The following is a 20144-nucleotide window of genomic DNA, read 5'->3' on the forward strand; positions in this document are numbered from 1 at the left end:
AGATTTTTTTTTCCTGCCATCTGAGTCCCAATTGGTGATATTTCCCTTCAATTCCTGTCCCATAGCCAAAACCGGAAGTAAGATAAAATCCCTCGAAAGTGAGGGAATCCCAGAACTAGTGTCCCCATTGGAAGATTTCTCTTCTAATAGTGTTCCAATGCTTATCCAAAATTTAGGATTTTTTCTTACTTTTAGTTTCATTGATAATGGTAAGCAGGACAAATAGAGAGGGTGGATCTCCCCAACGGGGGGCGCAGACAGCAATAAGAACCTGACTGTACTCCCTCTCCACTCTATCCAGAGCTAAAAATAAAAAATAAAGTTTTGCATTTAGTTACATTTTCAGAACATTCAACCATGAGGGTTAATAGGCTAAGAACATTCAACCAGCAGGGGAAACATTCGATCAGCAGGGAGCCATCTGCACAGTTTGCAGCGGAAATTCTTGTGTGAATAGCCGAATGAACCTGCAGCTGCAGAGCAAAGCAAAAGATTTAGCATTGATATTATTATCATCAATGCTAAATGTGACAGCTTCCTCCTGGTTGCTAGGGAGCTGGCACCCACTAGCGTCCCAACAACCAGTGACCCATTCATGCCTTCTATTTCCGGCTGCCTAGCCTCCTTTTTTCCCCATTGTGTCCAGGACTCTGGGTTTGTGATAGCACTGGCTCAGTATGGGCTCTTTGCTGTATACTATGAACCTTGGTCCGGCTGTTCCTGGATTACTCTATTATCTGCTGCCTGCCCTGACCTCTGTCTGACCCTGGATTACACTTATCATCTGCTGCCTGCTCTGACATCTGTCTGTCTTTGAATTATGCTTATTGTCTGCTGCCTGCCCTGACCCATGCCTGGATTATGCTTCATCTGCCGCCTGACCACCAGCTGCCATGGCCTTACCCTGTTCCTGGATGACCCTATCATCTGCTGCCTGCCTTAACCTCTGCCTAACCATGCACTGCATTTATCAATTGCTGCCTTCCCTGACCTCTGCCTGTCCTGAAATTATGTGTATTGTCTGCCACCTTCCTGTCAGGGCTGGCTTAGCCCTTCCTTATCTGGGCTGGCCGCTCAGCTGTTGGCTAATTGCCAGCTCTCTTCTCTCTCCACAGTTACCAGCTGTTCCCGAGGATGCTCGGCTGACCTGCCTACTTAAAGCCTTCCAGCTCACTTCACCTTTGCCTTCGTCACATCACTAGAAACCATCTCCTGTGGTTTGTTTAAAGACTGGCTTGCTGACATCCCTTCTGGCTCCTTATCCTGTTTGCTGTTGCTCTACTTGGATCCCTGACTTCTGACCTGGCTGACTACCTGATCTGGTTACTGGACTCTGGCTATGCTTGACTACGCTTTTTCTATTTACCTTTTTATTTTTATTAATAAACAAGTGTGATTTAATTGTACTTCTGTCTCAGTCTGATTCATGGTTTCTGACAGTAGGCGAAGGCTATGAATTCAGAAGATACAGTTAATCCACTTGTTGGTAATATTTTTTCCAGATTGGATGAGCAAGATCACTGCATGGATCAATTTGCCATGGCGTTACAAATGCTCCTGAAACGCACGGCTCACCTGGAATCCCCCACGGTGGCTGCTCCGGTACAACCTGATTCGCAGGCCGTTCCTGCTGCTGCGCCAGTCTCTGTGTAGGCACCCGCCTCGAGTATTACCTCTATAAGAGGTATGTCTGGTTCTGCTCCACTTCCCCAGCGATTTGGGGGCGATCCAGTTCAATGCAGAGGGTTTCTCAATCAGGTTGAGATATACTTCGAGATGCTGCCCCAGGCATTTCCCACGGACAGAAGCAAAGTAGGTTTCGTGATATCTTTGCTTTCTGAGAGAGCCTTGGCCTGGGCTTACCCTCTATGGGAGACTAGTGATGGACGAACTTCCGACGGGACGTTACGCGAACGCGGACCGCGAACGCGGCCGCTAGTTCACGAACCGGAACGTTCGCGGCGGGCCTCATTGACTTCAATGGGAGGCGAACTTTGCAAACCTACAGGTCAAATTTGCAGCCACAAAATAATTAATAGCTGTGCAAACATAGTCCCACCACATGGCCAATGACATAACACATGTATGAGGTGAATCTGGGATCGACAACTACAAGCATTATTTTTTTATATGGGAAATTGTTGTGACAATTCAGGACTGTGGAGCGCATGAAGGCAATGGAGGAGAGGGAAGGTCAGGATAGGCAAAGAAGAGGGTGCAGGAGATGATCACCAGCGGCGTGACATACAGCAATGACACCTGCACCGTGATAGAGTCATCTGACACCAGCACTGTGATAGAGAGCACTGACATCAGCAGCGTGACATACAGCAATGACACCTGCACCATGATAGAGTGATCTGACAACAGCACCGTGATAGAGAGCACTGACATCAGCAGCGTGACATAAAGCACTAACACTAGCACCGTGATATACAGCACTGACAGCAGCACCAGGATAGAGAGCACTGACATCAGCAGCGTGACATACAGCAATGACACCTGCACCGTGATAGAGTCATCTGACACCAGCACCGTGATAGAGAGCACTGACATCAGCAGTGTGACATAAAGCACTAACACCAGCACCGTGATATGATATACAGCACTGACAGCAGCACCGTGATAGAGAGCACTGACATCAGCAGCATGACATACAGCAATGACACCTGCACCGTGTTAGAGTCATCTGACAACAGCACCGTGATAGAGAGCACTGACATCAGCAGCGTGACATAAAGCACTAACACCAGCACCCTGATATACAGCACTGACAGCAGCACCGTGATAGAGAGTACTGACATCAGCACCGTGATATACAGCACTGACACCTGAACCGTAAGCAGCCCCAGGAGGAAGTCAGCATAGCACAGGGATGGTGGGAGCCCCTCATAATGAGCATAGCACAGGGATGGTGGGAGCCCCTCATAATGAGCATAGCACAGGGATGGTGGGAGCCCCTCATAATGAGCATAGCACAGGGATGGTGGGAGCCCCTCATAATATGAACAGCAGAGGTACAGCCCCAGGAGGAAGTCAGTACAGCACAGGGATGGTGGGAGCCCCTCATAATAAGCAGCCCCAGGAGGATATCAGCATAGCACAGGGATGGTGAGAGCCCCTCATAATAAGCAGCCCCAGGAGGATGTCAGCATAGCACAGGGATGGTGGGAGCCCCTCATAATAAGCAGCCCCAGGAGGAAGTCAGCACAGCACAGGGATGGTGGGAGCCCCGCATAATAAGCAGCCCCAGGAGGAAGTCAGCACAGCACAGGGATGGTGGGAGCCCCTCATAATAAACATAGCACAGGGATGGTGGGAGCCCCTCATAATGAACATAGCACAGGGATGGTGGGAGCCCCTCATAATGAGCATAGCACAGGGATGGTGGGAGCCCCTCATAATATGAACAGCAGAGGTACAGTCCCAGGAGGAAGTCAGCACAGCACAGGGATGGTGGGAGCCCCTCATAATAAGCAGCCCCAGGAGGATATCAGCATAGCACAGGGATGGTGGGAGCCCCTCATAATAAGCAGCCCCAGGAGGATGTCAGCATAGCACAGGGATGGTGGGAGCCCCTCATAATAAGCAGCCCCAGGAGGAAGTCAGCACAGCACAGGGATGGTGGGAGCCCCTCATAATAAGCAGCCCCAGGAGGAAGTCAGCACAGCACAGGGATGGTGGGAGCCCCTCATAATAAACATAGCACAGGGATGGTGGGAGCCCCTCATAATATGCACAGCAGAGGTACAGCCCCATGAGGAAGTCAGCACAGCACAGGGATGGTGGGAGCCCCTCATAATAAGCAGCCCCAGGAGGAAGTCAGCACAGCACAGGGATGGTGGGAGCCCCTCATAATAAGCAGCCCCAGTAGAAATATGATACCGCTCAACCTCTTCAAAGCGAAGGGTACGGGCATATAGTACGGTGTGCTTTTTTTGGACAAGGAAGTGAGCCAAATGAAGAAAGAAGGTCTGTGTGCTCGATTTAAAAAATTGTTTATAGACATATACATGGTCTACTGGTCACATGTGTTGAATTCCTCTGAGATCCATGCCTCATTCATTTTTAGAAATGTGAGGTAGTTAACACTGTCGTGAGTTAGGCGAGTACGCTTATCGGTCACGATCCCCCTGCTGCGCTGAACGTCCTTTCGGACAGGACACTGGACGAGGGGCAAGCCAACAGTTCGATTGCAAATTGGGCAAGCTCTGGCCAGAGGTCAAGCCTGCCCACCCAGTAGTCCAGGGGTTCATCACTCCTCAGAGCGTCCACATCGGCCGTTAACCCGATGTAGTCGGACACCTGACGGTCTAGGTGTTCCCTGATGCTGGATCCGGATGACACCTGTCGATGGGTCGGCTGAAAGAATGACCTCATATCCGAAGTCACCAACACATCTTCAAACCGGCCTCTTCTTGCAGGCGCTGTTGGATTGGTACCCGCAACTCCTTCTCTGGGAGTGGGAATTGCTCCTCTGCCAGCGCACGCAAAAGCAGAATGCAGCATTTCTCAAAGCAAGGCCTGGAAGTGCTGCATTCTGACAGACCTCTGTGACGGCGGTAGCATTTCCGCCATTTTTTGTTTGTACCGGGGGTCTAAGTACGTTGCCACCCAGTACTGGTCCTTGACCCTTATGCTTTTTATACGGGGGTCCCTATTAAAACACTGGAGCATGAAGGCCCCCATTTGCACTAAAGTGGAAGTGGTGTGGTGGCCTGGCTCCTGCTCATCATCCAGGATAATGTTGTCCTCTTCATTCTCCTCTCCCCATCCACGCACAACAACAGGGGTCCCAGAAAGGTTTAAAGCATGCTCTTCTTGCTCCTCCTCATCCGCCCCATCACCATCCTCCTCTGACTCCTCTTCAGACTCCTGTTGTTGACTTGTCTCAAATAGAGTAGCCCCCCCTGGGAATTCATCCAGCATTGCGACTTCCTCATCTTCCCGCTCCTGCTCCTCCACAGCTTGATCAATGGCACGCCGCAATGCACGCTCCATAAAGAAGGCATAAGGTACCATGTCACTGATGGCGCCATGGCTGCGACTGACCAGTTTGGTGATCTCCTCAAATGGCCGCAGAAGTCTGCATGCGTCGCACATGAGCAGCCACTGGCACGGTGAAAAAACCCCAGCTCCCCAGAACCTGTTCTGCCGCAGAGTTCATACAGGTAGACGTTAACTGCTGGAGCAGCCTATCAAGCATATAGAAGGTTGAGTTCCATCGCGTTGGGCAATCGCAAATAAGACGTCTGACCGGCAGATTGTGTCACCGCTGAATGTCAGCAAGGCGAGCCATGGCCGTGTAAGATCTTCTGAAATGGGCCGAGATTTTCCTTGCCTGCCGCAAGATGTCCTGGACCCCAGGGTATTTGACAACGAATCGCTGCACGACCAAGTTTAAGACGTGTGCCATGCATGGCACGTGCGTGATTTTGCCCTGTTTCAATGCGCTAAGCAGATTGGCACCGTTGTCACACACCACTTTACCAACTGTCAAATTGAGCGGTGTTAGCCACTGATCTGCCTGTGAGCGCAAAGCTGAAAGGAGTGCCGGGCCAGTGTGGCTCTTGGCTTCCAGGCACAACAGACGCAGCACGGCATGGCAATGTCTCACCTGGCATGTCGAATAGGTTCTGGGGAGCTTGGGCGGCGCAGCGGAAGAGACACTAGCAGCGGAAAAGGAGGAGTCAGCCGAGGAGGAAAGGGAGGAGGATGGAGTAGGAGGAGGAGGAGAAGAAGAGCCAGGCCTGCATGCAATCCATGGCGGTAAAACCAAATCTACACGGGTGCCACGGGTTACATGCTTGACGGCCGTCAGAAGGTTCATCCAGTGGGCAGTAAAAGTGATATACCTTCCCTGCCCGTGTTTGCTAGACCACGTGTCTGTGGTCAGATGTATCTTGGCACCGACACTGTGTGCCAGAGATACATTCACTTGCCGCTGAACATGGCCATATAGCTCTGGGATGCCCTTCTGTGAGAAATACTTCCTTCCTGGGACCTTCCATTGTGGTGTTCCAATGGCCACAAATTTGCGAAAGGCCTCGGAGTCCACCAGTTTATATAGCAGTAGTTGGCGGGCTATGAGTTCTGACAAGCCAGCCGTCAACCGTTGGGCAAGAGGGATATCCGGCGACATCATTTTTTTACGCTTGAACATTAGGCCCACGGAAGCCTGCCTTTTTGCAGAAAACCGTGAGCTTGGCATGATGGAAGGTGGAGTGGAGGACAATAGTGAGGAGAAGGAGAAGTAGAAGACGAGGCTGGATGGTGAGAGCCTGGAGTGTGGCTTTGTGTGTTCCGTTGCTCCCACTGGGCTCGGTGATGGCTGCTCATGTGCCTTCTTAAGGTGGTCGTCCCTAGGTGAGTGTTGAGCTTACCGCGACTAATGCGTTGACTGCAAAGATTGCAGATGACAACGCTATTGTCAGCAGCGGACACGTTAAAAAAAAGCCTACACTGCGGAGCCATGTGCCGGTGTCCTGGGAGCGCCAGATGTGACCGTACATGGTCGACGATTTGCTCCTGATACATTTGCAGTCTGCTTTGTCCCTCCTGTGCAATGTAAGTTATTCCTGCTTCTCCTCCCTATCTGCTGGTCCATATCTCCCTCTGAACTCCCCTCCTCTTCCTCTCTTGTGGGCACTCACGTGACATCACTAGACACGTCATCATCGATGTCACCTTCCCCCCCCGCTATAAGTAGAGATCTCGGAGTAGGCAGCAACACCGGGGACCAACCTCCTCCTTGGGCTGATCTGGGTACTGTCATCAGACTGCTGAGTAGCGGTTGTTGCTACCTCCTCTTCCTGATCCAATACCAAGAGTGGCTGCGCATCAGAAATGTCCTCTTGATATGGATCGGAAAATAATTCCTGTGACTCAAGCGGAAGGTATGTGGTGGTGTTGTTGGTGGTAGTGTCTTTGGGGGTGCACATAGCAGAGAGTGAAGAAGAGGGTGCAGATCGAGAGGATGAGGAGGGTGCAGAAGAGTAAGGCTGAGTGAGCCACTCAACCAAGTCTGGTGCATCCTTTAAACTAATTGAACGCACCTTCTGCAACTTCCCACTTTGGCTCAAGCCTGTTGCTCCTGCCCTACCCCTACCACCCCTGCGGAAGGGCCTGCCTCTTCCTCTGCCTATCATTTTTTAAATGACCCTGTGACAAAACTCTCAGTCCCTATACTGATGAAGGACTGCTGCAGTATAGGGCAGCGGTCAGCAGTAGTGCACCTCAACCCTATGTATTGTGGACCTATACCAGTCCTTATAGAATAGCAGACTGTACCTCACTCAACCCTATGTACTGTAGCACCCTACACCAGGTTACCAGTCCTTATAAGGACCTTTGTGGAACAAGTAGGTTGTGTGTGACTGATTAGCAGACTGTACGTCAGTCCCTATACTGATGAAGGACTGCTGCAGTATAGGGCAGCGGTCAGCAGTAGTGCACCTCAACCCTATGTATTGTGGACCTATACCAGTCCTTATGGAATAGCAGACTGTACCTCACTCAACCCTATGTACTGTAGCACCCTACACCAGGTTACCAGTCCTTATAAGGACCTTTGTAGAACAAGTAGGTTGTGACTGATTAGCAGACTGCAGCAGAAGGGCAGCAGTCAAGTATAATATTCTTTCTATATTTGGAAGAAAGAATATTATACGTGTACAAGCCTATTACCATACCACTGATACCAGTCCTGAAAAGAAACTTTGTGGACCTAATATAGTAACAGCTACTGATTAAACTGCCCCTCACTGCTTCACACACAGCTTCCTGCCTGTCCCTATATAAAGTGACAAAACAGAGGCTGCTGGAACAATAACTGGAATAGCACTTTTGTGGACCTGATAGTAACAGCTAATGACTAAACTGACTGTCCCTGCAGCACACACCATCCTGTCCCTTTCTCTAAACTGACAAAAGACACTCAGGCTGCTGCAACAATCACTAGCACAGCACTGCCTCAAACCTATATCCTGAACTACACCTAACACCTATATCAGTCCTGAAAATAACTTTTGTGTACCAAATAGCTAGCGATTTGGGTCACTGCAATCTCTCCCTGCTCCACACAGCAACCTCTCCCTATAGTGACAGAAGAAAGAATGTAAAATGGCCGCCGGATCGGGTGTATTTATAAGTTAGGGGGAATGTCCAAGTGTCCATGTGCTGTAATGTCTCAATTGGCTGTCCTGTACCCCATGATGGATGTGTCATCATAGGTCAAAGTTCTTTTACACAGAAAACACGGAAACACGAAACGACGCCGGGCGAACCGTTCGGCCATCACTATGGGAGACGCAAAAACCTGTTGTCTTGAGTTACCCTCAGTTTGTGGCCTCCTTTAAAAGGGTATTTGACATTCCCGCGTGCTCCGCTTCTGCTGCCAAGTGCCTCATGTCCATCAAACAGAGTACGAGATCTGTTGCCGACTATGCCATTGAATTCCGTACTCTGGCAGCAGAGGTTGCTTGGAACAATGAGGCCCTCATGGCTGCTTTTTCTCATGGTCTCTCGGATTCCATCAAGGATGAGATAGCAGCCCGAGATATGCCCACTGAGCTGGAGAGCTTGATCTCGTTTGCCATCCTCATTGACTCCAGACTCAGAGAAATAATTTCTCTTAAGGAGCGCTTGCGAAAGCCTCCTGTATGTTTGCCTCCGAGCTTTGTAGTCCCACCCATGCATCCCTCACCTCCCATGCCTCCTGGTACCGAGTTGGTCAGTGAAGATGAACCCATGCACCTGGGCTTCACGCATCTCTCTGCGGATGAGAGAGCCTTTAGGAGGAGGGAGAGATTGTGCCTTTATTGTGGCCAGGCAGGTCACTTTTTGAAGTCTTGTCCTACCTGTCCAGGGAATGCCCGAACCTTGAGGTCCTGTCATGGACAGACCGTAGGTGGCGTTGTTTTGTCTCCAGTTACCCAGAAGGATAAGCCCCTGGTTTTGGTCACCCTTTCTTGGGCTGAGTCGTCCATCGAGATCCAGGCTCTAATCAACTCTGGGGCTGCAGGCCTGAACATTGATGCTGCATTTGTTTCGCAGCACTCGATTCCGCTGCAGCTGCGTGACACTCCACTTGCCATTGAGGCTCTTGATGGGAGACCTTTACAGCCTGCCCATGTGACTCATGAGATGGTTCCGTTGTCCATGGACGTAGGGGCTCTTCACCATGAGATAATCCAATTCCAAGTTATTTCCTCACCCAGGTTTCCGCTGGTTATTGGTTATCCTTGGTTATAGAGGCACAACCCCTCTTTTGATTTGCTTCATGCTGAGGTTCTCTCCTGGTCACCACAATGCAGTGAGACATGCTTCCTGAAGGTATCCAAGGTCCTGTGCACCTCTTCACTTCCCTCCCTGCCAGAGGAGTACCGTGATTTTAGCGATGTCTTTGATAAAGGTCAAGCCTGTAGTTTGCCTCCACACTGGTCTTATGATTGCGCAATTGACCTTCAACCTGGTACCTTCAAACTCGTGGCCGGGTTTACCCTTTGTCGGTCTTGGAGGATAAGGTCATGGAGGAGTATGTTGCTGATGCCCTTTCTCGAGGTTTCATCCGCAAATCCTCATCTCCTGCTGGTGCTGGTTTCATCTTTGTGAAGAAGAAGAGCGGTGAACTGAGACCTTGTATAGATTATGGGGGTCTCAATCGCGTCACGATTAAGAATGCCTACCCGATTCCATTGATTACAGAGTTATTTGACCGCCTCAAGGGAGCAACGGTTTTCACGAAGCTTGACTTGAGAGGGGCATACAATCTCGTGCGCATTAAGGAGGGTGACCAGTGGAAAATTGCGTTTAATACCATAACAGGCCATTATGAATACCTGGTAATTACTTTTGGCCTTTTTAACGCTCCGGCTGTTTTTCAGGAATTTATTAACGATGTCCTGCGAGATTTGTTGCAGTTGTGTGTGGTGGTTTATCTCAATGATATCCTCATATTTTCCAAGTCCCTGGAGAGCCACCACACAGATGTCTGTTGTGTGCTTCACAAACTAAGAGAGAACAATCTCTATTGTAAACAGGAAAAGTGCGAGTTCCATCGTGAACAGGTTACATTCCTGGGCTATGTCATTTCCACTGCTGGTTTTTTGATGGACCCAGAGAAACTTTTGGCAGTCCTACAGTGGCCTCGACCCGTGGGTTTACGTCCTCTGCAGTGTTTCCTGGGCTTTGCCAACTACTATCGAAAGTTTATTCGTAACTTTTCGTCTCTGGTCAAGCCCCTGACTGATATGACCAGAAAGGACGGTAACCCACAGAGTTGGTCTCCGGAGTCCATTAAGGCCTTTGAGACTCTCAAGGCTGCATTTGTTTCTGCTCCTGTGTTGGCACATCCTGATCCTACGTTGCCTTTTACCCTAGAAGTTGATGCTTCTGAGACTGGAGTTGGCGCCCTTCTGTCTCAACGTCCCAAATCTGAGAGTGCTATGCATCCATGTGGCTACTTTTACAAGAAATTGTCACCTGCTGAGTACAATTATAAGATTGGTGACAGAGAGCTGTTGGCAATCATTTTAGCCCTGAAAGAATAGAGACATCTCCTTGAAGGTACCACTGTGCCTGTTCTTATTTTTACTGACCATACAAATCTTACATTCTTGTCTAAGGCTAAGCGACTCTTTCCCAGAAGGGGAGATGGGCTCTTTTCTTGTCGAGCTTTAATTACATTGTCTCATTCTTACCCGGTACTAAGAATGTAAGGGCTGATGCCTTGTCACAACAATTTTCCTCCACTTCCAAGTCGGAGTCAGTTCCGGTTCCTATGATTCCTCCTGATCGTATCTTTGTTACGGTTCGCACCAGTCTTACTTCTCCTTTGGGTGACAAAATTCTTGCTGCTCAGGTCCATGCTCCTCCTGATAAATCTTGTGACTGCTGCTTTGTCCCAGAGAGTCTCAGTACTGCTGTGCTCCAGACTTACCATTCTCCCAAGGCAGCTGGCCATCCTGGGAAGAATCAACTCCTTTGGGTTATTTCCCAACAATTCTGGTGGCCTAGTCTACGGCCTGATGTTACTGCCTTCCTAGCTGCCTGTCCCGTGTGTGCTCAGAGTAAGTCTCCATGACACCTTCCAGTGGGCCTCCTACAACCCATACCCAATGGAGAGAGGCCCTGGACTCAACCTGTCTATGGATTTCATTGTGGAGTTGCCCAACTCCCAAGGCAACACTGTTATCCTTATGGTGGCTGACCGGTTCTGAAAGATGTGTCATTGTATTCCACTTAAGAAGTTGCCCACCTCTAAGTAACTGGCTTACATTTTTGCTCGGGAGATTTTTCGCTTACATGGGCTACCCAAGGTGATTGTCTCGGACAGGCGCAGTCAGTTTGTCTCCTGGTTCTGGCGAGCCTTTTGTGCACAGTTGGGAATCCAGCTTGCGTTCTCTTCTGCGTATCACCCGCAGTCTAATGGGGCAGCAGAAAGAGCCAATCAGTCCTTGGAGCAATTCCTATGTTGCTATATTTCTGACCATCATAACAACTGGTCTGACCTATTACTTTGGGCAGAGTTTGCTCACAACAGTGCCTTGAATTCTGCCTCCTGATTGTCTCCATTTATGGCGAATTATGGTTTCCAACCTTCCATGTTGCCTGACTCGTTTGTTCCGCAGAGTATTCCTGCGTTAGAGGAGCATCTCTGTGGTCTTCGTTCCACTTGGGTACAAGTCCAGGAGGCTTTGCTTCATGCTAATGATAGGTACAGACTCCATGCTGACGGCAGACGCCTGCCTGCACCTTCCTACCAGGTTGGGGACAGGGTCTGGCTGTCATCTTGCAACCTCCGGCTTTGGATTCCCTCACTGAAGTTTGCACCTCGGTTTATTGGGCCTTTCCGTATCCTTTGCAGGATTAACCCAGTGGCTTACGCGTTGGACCTTCCTCCTAGTATGCGCATCTCAAATGTGTTTCATGTCTCCTTATTGAAACCGTTGGTCTGTAACCGATTTACCACCTCGGTGCCACGTCCTCACCCTATTCAGGTTGAGAACCATGAGGAGTATGAGGTACAATCCATTGTTGACTCCCGTAAGTTCCGTGGGCGCATACAGTACCTGGTGCATTGGAAGGGGTATGGTCCAGAGGAACGCTCCTGGGTTTCATCCTCTGACATACATGCCCCTGTCCTCCTCCGCAAGTTCCATAGACGGTTTCCCCTCAAGCCCAGTGGCCCTCCGAGGGAGAGGGGTCATTGAGGAGGGGGTACTGTCAGGGCTGGCTTAGCCCTTCCTTCTCTGGGCTGGCTGCTCAGCTGTCGGCTAATTGCCAGCTCTCTTCTCTCTCCACAGTTACCAGCTGTTCCTGATGATGCTCGGCTGACCTGCCTACTTAAAGCCTTCCAGCTCACTTCACCTCTTCCTTCGCCTTGGTCACATCACTAGAAACCATCTAATGCGGTTTGTTTAAAGACTGGCTTGCTGACATCCCTTCTGGCTCCTTATCCTGCTTGCTGTTGCTCTACTTGGATCCCTGACTTCTGGCCTGGCTGACTACCCGATCTGGTTACTGGACTCTGGCTATGCTTGACTACGCTTTTTCTATTTACCTTTTTATTTTTATTAATAAAGAAGTGTGATTTAATTGTACTTCTGTCTCAGTCTGATTCATGGTTTCTGACACTTCCCTGGCCTCTGCATGTCCCTGAATTATGCTTATTGTCTGTCACCTGCCCTCACCTGTGCCTGGATTACACTTCATCCCCCGCCTGCCTGAACACCACCTGCCATGACCCCAGCCTATTCCTGGATGACCCTATTGTCTGCTGCCTGCCGTGACCTCTGCCTAAACATGGACTGCACTTATCATCTGCTGCCTTCCCTGACCTCTGCCTCTCCTTTAATTATGCTTATTGCCTGCCACCAGGCCCTCTGCCTGTCTCTGAAACATGCTTATTGTGTGCTGCCTGCTCCGACCTTTGCCTGGATAACGATTCCTATGCCGCCTGCCTGACCACCACCTGGTATGACTTTACCCCGTTCCTGGATGACCCTATTGTCTGCAGGCTGACTTGTCCGCTGCCTGACCATAGACTGCACTTATCATGTGCTGCCTGCCCTGACCTCTGCCTGTCCTCGAATTATGTTTATTGTCTGACACCTTCCCTGACCTGTGCCTGGATTAGTCTTCCTCTACCGCCTGCCTGACCACCACCTGCTATGACCTTACCTTGTACCTGGATGGCCCTATCGTCTGCTGGTTGTCTTGATATCTGCCTGACCATAAACTGCACTTATCATGTGCTGCCTGCCCTGACCTCTGCCTGTCCGTGAATTATGCTTATTGTCTGACACCTGCCCTGACCTGTGCCTGGACTACTCTTCCTCTACCGCCCGCTTGACCATCACCTGCTATGGCCTTACCCTGTTCCTGGATGAAGCTATCGCCTGCTGGTTGTCTTGACCTCTGCCTGACCATAGACTGCACTTTTCATCTGCTGCCTTCCCAGACCTCTGTCTGTCTTTGAATTACAATTATTGTCTGCCACCTGCCCTGACCTGTGCCTGGATTACACTTCGTCTGTCGTCTGCTTGACCACCACCTGCCATCATGACCTTACACTGTTCCTGGATAATCATATTGTCTGCTGCCTGTCTTGACCTCTGCCTGTCCTTGAATTATGCTTATTGTCTGACACCTGCCCTGACCTGTGCCTGGATTACGCTTCTTCTGTTGTCTGCCTGACCACCACCTGCCATGACCTTACCCTGTTCCTGGATGACCCTATTGTCTGCTGCCTGTCTTGACCTTGGCCTGTCCTCGAATTATGCTTATCACCTGCCTCTGGATTCTGTTACTGGCTACTCACCTGCTGTGCAACACACTGTGTACTGATACTCAACACTGATACTTCTAAAGACCATAGGTACTATTTTCTATAACCTTGCTCAGTCCCTTGTGCCAATTGACCACCACCAATATCCCTGTGCATTAGGCCCTGGGGGCAATTCAATTCCTGAAGGCCACTTTGCCTTAAAGGGACAGGGACTTCTATAGGTGAAGCCACACCTACCAGCTGTCGTCTTCTACTTCTGGTATTGGGATGAGCATTACACAGCCATTGCTGGAGTGCATGTAGACAAGAAGTGGCTGCAAATAGGCTGCAGAGGATGAGCAGCCATGATTGGTAACCAATGATGAAGAAAGGTGAAAAAACGTTTTGATGTCGTGCAATCTGGATGCCATCTAGGTTATCATTCCAATCAATATTTTGGGTATCCACCTTTAAGGCCAAAATGGATACATTACAGGATGGTCTATACGACCTTCAAAGTTGATCTAGTCAATCTATAAAATGCTTCACGAGAATAGAAAAGTCGCTGTCCCCTCGTTTTGATTTGGGTGGGGAGGCGTCTTAAATTACAATGTGCATGTTCACGGGTCGCCCAAGTCTTTCATTCTCAGGGCTGCTCTGTTATTAGGGGATAAGAGGGGAAACGTCTCTTTGGGATTTCATAGAAGAGTTCATGACTGCAAAGCGACAAATTAGAGGCCGCCTGATTCTTCGGATAAAGTGCGGCCGATCGTCTCCTTATTTCTAAGGATAAGTGTTACCATGAAACCAAACGTCTTAACGGCTCTTCAGTTGTGGTGATGGTTGGTTGGGCGCAGGAGACCTGATAAAAATATAACACTTTGTGCTGAGAATTCGGAGAAAGCTGCATATGGCGAGTGCGATTTTATATAAGATTTATAACTGCTACTTGAAGTATATGGGGCCCACTTACAGCCTTGTGTGGTGAATGGCACCCCAATACACCTGCATTGCAGTATACCAAGTAGAGCATTGCCATGAGTGCATTGGCAGCCCATTATTTTAAAAGGACTGACAAAATGCAGCGCACATTAGGACTGCCCTAATAGCACCCTAATTCACTTGCACCTGCATTATCGTATGTCACAATACATGGCTATGCACAGTATAGCAATCAGGTGCATTGGCAGCCCATTATTTTCACAGAACTCCCAGGCAATGCACCTGCATTGCAGTATGCCAGAACACATGGAAATGCACAGAATTTAATGCAGTGCACATTAGGAGTGCCTTAATGCAGTGCACTTCAGCATGGGCGTCCGCAGAACTTTTTCCAAGGGGGGGCATCATTTTAAGGCCACTCATGCTACGCCCCTTTTCGGCAATCTCATGAAAATATTTCCACTGGTAATACATATGTGTTATATAACAGATAATTCATCTTCACTTTGTATTGGAAGTTACTCTGGTGGCTGCGTACCATGCCCATATAGCCTAGAGAATGTACATCTTTTTACATTGCAATACATCTGTTGTGGCCATATTTTGATCTCGTACTGTCACTGTATAGGCTGTTTTCATAAAGATAAAAATATGGCAACAACAGATGTATTGCAATGTAAAAAGATGTACATTCTCTAGGCTATATGGGCATGGTACGCAGCCACCTGAGTAACCTTGCGGACGCCCATGCTTTCAAAAACCAGCCCTGGAAAAAATTTCATACCAGCCTCACAGCATTATTATACCAGCCCAACAGCATAACGTCATTGTTTTCTTGTTCATGAAAGGGAAAATTATAAATTTTACCAGTTAATAGTGGTAAGTGATCAATCATCAAGGGGGACCCCAGGAACTCAGAACATGGGGGGGACCACCTTCTGCAGAAAGAATACTCGAAGGTAAGGGGGGTGGGTTACTAATATAAGGAGGAAACCCCTTATATCAGTGCCCCTTACATTATCGTATTCACCCCCCCTTACATCAGTGACCCCCCCCACCGACTGACCTCCTCTCAGGTGCACTGTGCAGGGCTCAGTCAGTCGGCTCCAGCTTGGTGGCTCTGGTTTTATCCTATAGTCTCCTGTCCACAGTCCACACAAGTCTGACTTCTCCCATGACCCCCATCCTGGCTGTGCTCCCACTCTTGACTCCTCTCCAGACTCTCTACAGGAGATGGTCAGAGACTGCAAACTTGATGCAAGAGCTCAATGCAGCCTCACCAGTGCCCATTAAATGCAGCCTCACCAGTGCCCATCAAAGGCAGCCTCACTGTGCCCATCAAATGCAGCCTCACTGTGCCCATCAAATGCAGCCTCACTGTGTCCATCAAATGCAGCCTCACTGTGTCCATCAAATGCAGCCTCACTGTGTCCATCAAATGCAGCCTTACTGTGTCCATCAAATGCAGCCTCACTGTGTCCATCAAATGCAGCCTCACTGTGTCCATCAAATGCAGCCTCACTGTGTCCATCAAATGCAGCCTCACTGTGTCCATCATTGCAGCCCCTCCTGTGCCCCATGTCCCAGTCTACAGTCCCTGTCTGTGTGAAGGTGTGTTGTTGATGCTTGGTACGGTACCTTGCATGCCAGCAGGATATCCATGATGGCCAGCAGCAGGCAGGGTCTGTTCTCGTTTTGGATGGGGACAGTGGCCCTCCCAGAGGATCTGTCTGCTGTGAGATGGCGTGGTCCCTGGCCACCTGGACCTTCAGCTGTCCTCATTTTCCAGCCCCAGTCAGCCTGTCCTCTGGTTTTGGGGAAGTGGAAAGCACTGGGTGGGAGTTGGAGAGAAGGGGGAGCAAAGAGTACTGGCGGGGTTGGAGAACACATGGGTGGGGGCAAAGAGCGAGGGGGAGTGGTGATCACAGGGGTGGGGAGCGGAGAGCGCTGGGGGGGAACTTGAGAGCACTGGGGGGCCAATAAGAACAGGGGTAGAGAGCACGGTAGGCTGAGAGCACTGGGGGGGCTAAGAGTGTAGGGTGGTGAAGAGCACTGGGGGGGCAGAAAAACAGGGGTGGAGAGCACGAGGGCTGGAGAGGACTGGGGGATACAAAGAGCAGGGGGGAGTGGACAGCAATGGGGGGGGAGCTTGAGAGCACCAGTGGGGGCCAGAAAGAACAGGGGTGGAAAGCACAGGGAACTGGAGAGCACTATGTGGGGTGGAGAGCACTGGTAGGGTTGGAGAGCACATGGGTGGGGGCAAAATGCAGGGGGAGTGGAGAGTACAGGGGTGGGGAGTGGAGAGTGCTGGGGGGGAGCCAAAAAGAACAGGGGTGGAGAGTACGAAGGGTAGAGAGCACTGGGGGGGGGGGGGGGCTGTAGAACACCAGGGGGGCAGAAAGAACAGGGGTGGGGAGAATGGGGGGCTGGGGAGCACTGGGGTGGGGGCTGGAGAGTGATGGGGAGAGCTGAAGAACAGGGGGGAGAGCACTGGGGGGAGTGGAGAGCACTGGGTGGAGAGCACTGGGGGGGGAAGAACAGGGGGAGAGCACTGGAGGGTAGAGGAGAGCACTGGGGGGGGAGAGCAGTGGGGGAAGTGGAGGGCACTGGGGGGGGGGGACAGAGGGGAGAGCACTGGAGGGGGGGAGAGCACTGGAGGGAGTGGAGAGCACTGGGGGGGAAAGAACAGGGGGGAAGAGCACTGGGGAGGAGAACAGGGGGAGAGCACGGAGGGGCGATGACTGGGGGGGAGAGGAGAGCACTGTGGGGGGGGGGGGATGGGGGGAGCACTGGGCAGAGTGGAGAGCACTGGGGGGAACAGGGCAGGGGAAGCACTGGGGGGGGGGGACAGGAGGGGAGAGCACTATGATGGTGGCTAGAGAAGGATGGGGAGAGCTGGAGAGCAGGGGGGGCAGCAAGAACAGGGGAGGAGAAAAGTGTGGGGGGGGGCAGGAGAGTGTGGTGGAGGAGAGCACTGGGGGGGGCAAGGGGGAGAGCACTGGGGGGAGTGGAGAGCACTGTGGGGGGAAGGAGAGTGTGGTGGTGGAGGAGAGCACTGGGGGGGGGGGGCAGGAGAGTGTGGTGGTGGAGGAGAGCACTGGGGGGGGGGAGGGCAGGTGAGTGTGGGTGGTGGAGGAGAGCACTGGGGAGTGGCAGAAGAGTGTGGTGGTGGAGGAGAGCACTGAGGGGAGGGCAGGAGAGTGTGGTGGTGGAGGAGAGCACTGAGGGGAGGGCAGGAGAGTGTGGTGGTGGAGGAGAGCACTGAGGGGAGGGCAGGAGAGTGTGGTGGTGGAGGAGAGCCCTGGGGGGGGGGGCAGGAGAGTGTGGTGGTGGAGGAGAGCACGGGGGGGGGGGGGGGCAGGAGAGTGCGGTGGTGGAGGAGGGCACTGAGCGGGCAGGAGAGTGTGGTGGTGGAGGAGAGCACGGGGGGGCAGGAGAGTGTGGTGGTGGAGGAGAGCACGGGGGGGCAGGAGAGTGTGGTGGTAGAGGAGAGCACTGAGGGGAGGGCAGGAGAGTGTGGTGGTGGAGGAGAGCACTGGGGGGGGGGCAGGGAGAGTGTGGTGGTGGAGATGAGCACTGGGGGGGGGGGCAGGAGAGTGTGGTGGTGGAGGAGAGCACTGGGGGGGGGGCAGGAGAGTGTGGTGGTGGAGATGAGCACTGGGGGGGGGGCAGGAGAGGGTGGTGGTGGAGGAGAGCACTGGGGGGGGGGGCAGGAGAGTGTGGTGGTGGAGGAGAGCACGGGGGGTCAGGAGAGTGCGGTGGTGGAGGAGGGCACTGGGGGGGGGCAGGAGAGTGTGGTGGTGGAGAAGAGCACTGGGGGGCAGGAGAGTGTGGTGGTGGAGGAGAGCACTGGAGGGGGGCAGGAGAGTGTGGTGGTGGAGGAGAGCACTGGGGGGGCAGGAGAGTGTGGTGGTGGAGGAGGGCACTGGGGGGGCAGGAGAGTGTGGTGGTGGAGGAGAGCACTGGGGGGGGGGGGCAGGAGAGTGTGGTGGTGGAGGAGAGAGCACTGGGGGGGGCAGGAGAGTGTGGTGGTGGAGGAGAGCACTGGGGGGGAGGCAGGAGAGTTTGGTGGAGGAGAGCACGGGGGGGGGGGGGGGGGAGCAAGGAGCACAAGGTGAACTGGGGACAGTAAAATAAGTTGGATAGGAGAATTGGCAGGGGGGCCCCCTGCAGCCCCCCCGATCCTCCTATCCAGGCACTGTGGCACACAGGGCAGGCTTTACCTGCAGCATCTCCTCCTATGGATAAAAGCGCTGGCTGGCTGTGTACGGCGGCCGTTCTGTAACATGCCCCCACCCCCCGACCGACTCGTGTGATAGGCGGAACGTTGATTCTCTCTACTATCACACAAGCAGGTCTGGGGGGGGGGGCATGTTACAGAGCTGCCGCCGAACACAGAGGCAGCCCGCTCTCTGATCCAGAGGAGAGAGTGGAGGATGCAGCCGCTGGCGGACTCAGTAAAAAAATGCAGCATGGCGGCGGCTGCAACACCTTGGGGATTCCAGGGGGGGGGGGCACTTGCCCCCTGCTGCGGACGCCCATGCACTTCAGGACTGTCTTAATGGCACCCCAATGCACTCAGGCAATGTACCTGGATTGCAGTATGACATAATGTATGGCAATGCACAGTAGAGCAATATCATGATTGCAATGGCGGCCCATCATTTTAAAAGGGCTGCCTAAATGCAGTGCACATTAGGACTGCCTTACTGACTAGTGCTCTCAGGGAATGCCCTGCATTGCAGTATGCTACAACCTATGGCAACACACAGTAGACTATCATGCTAGGTGCTTTAGACAGCCCATTATTTTAGGAAGAAAGCCTCAATGCAGCACACAGTAGGACTGCCTTAGAGCAGTACACATTAGGACTGCTTTAAGAAGGCACACATTGGAACTGCCTTTAGTGTCACCCCAATACTCCAAGCCAATAAACCTGCATTGCAATATGCCAAAACACATGGCAACGCACAGAATAGCATTGCTTTAGGTGCATTGGCAGCCCATTATTTCCACAGGACTGCCTTTGCGCAGCGCACATTAGGACTGCCCTAGTGGCACACTACTGCCCTCAGGCAAAGCACCTTTATTGCAGTATGCCACAATCCATGGCAACACACAGAAGACCACTGTGTTAGGTGTATTGGCAGCCCATTAATTTAAAGGGAAAGTTTCAATGCAGTGAACATAAGGACTGCCATACTGCAATGCACATTAGGACTGCCCTGGTGGCACCTTACTGCCCTCAGACCCACCTTTATTGCAGTAGGTCACAACTCATGGCAACACATGGAAGTCCACTGTGTTAGGTGCATTGGTAGCCCATTATTTTAAAGGGAAAATTTCAATGCAGCTCACATAAGTACTGCCATAATGCGTAATATATGTAATGTTTGCTTTAGGACTGCCTTAATTGCACCCCAGTGCTCTAAGG

Source organism: Lithobates pipiens, unplaced genomic scaffold, assembly GCF_037356315.1.
Source record: "Lithobates pipiens isolate NorthernLeopardFrog02 unplaced genomic scaffold, aLitPip1_a1.2 Scaffold_1, whole genome shotgun sequence".
NCBI lineage: Eukaryota > Metazoa > Chordata > Amphibia > Anura > Ranidae > Lithobates > Lithobates pipiens.